This window comes from Danio aesculapii, chromosome 17 (genome assembly GCF_903798145.1).
Source record: "Danio aesculapii chromosome 17, fDanAes4.1, whole genome shotgun sequence".
Taxonomy (NCBI): domain Eukaryota; kingdom Metazoa; phylum Chordata; class Actinopteri; order Cypriniformes; family Danionidae; genus Danio; species Danio aesculapii.
The window spans coordinates 3094668-3095128 of NC_079451.1; positions in this window are offsets into that span (position 1 = coordinate 3094668).

A 461-nucleotide genomic window follows, 5' to 3' on the forward strand; every position below is an offset into this window, starting at 1 on the left:
CAGTGGTTTTGTGCGTGCCGTGTAAACATGATGCTTACTGTACAAAACTAAATGTGAACAGTCAAAATATTATGCAAACATGGTATAATTATTGTTCAATAACTCAAATGTACTTCATGTATTTAATTCTGATACAACAAAAATTCTATTTTAATAGCCAGAGTATGACCTTCTGACCTTCTATGATTGATCAATTCAACTAAACAAATATTATAGTTATATATTATATTATATATTAGTGATGGGTAAAGATTGTGATTAATCACATACAAAATAAAAAATAGTTTTGACAAAATATAGCCCTGGGGACATATGACCAATGAGTCTGTATTAACAGCATTAATTTCACTATTCTGGGATAGACCATGATTCCTATAGAACACAATAAATAAGTTAACCTCAGTTGATGAGAAGGTTGGTTTTTGTTTCCATCTAGTGTTTCTCATTTTTGCAATAAAACA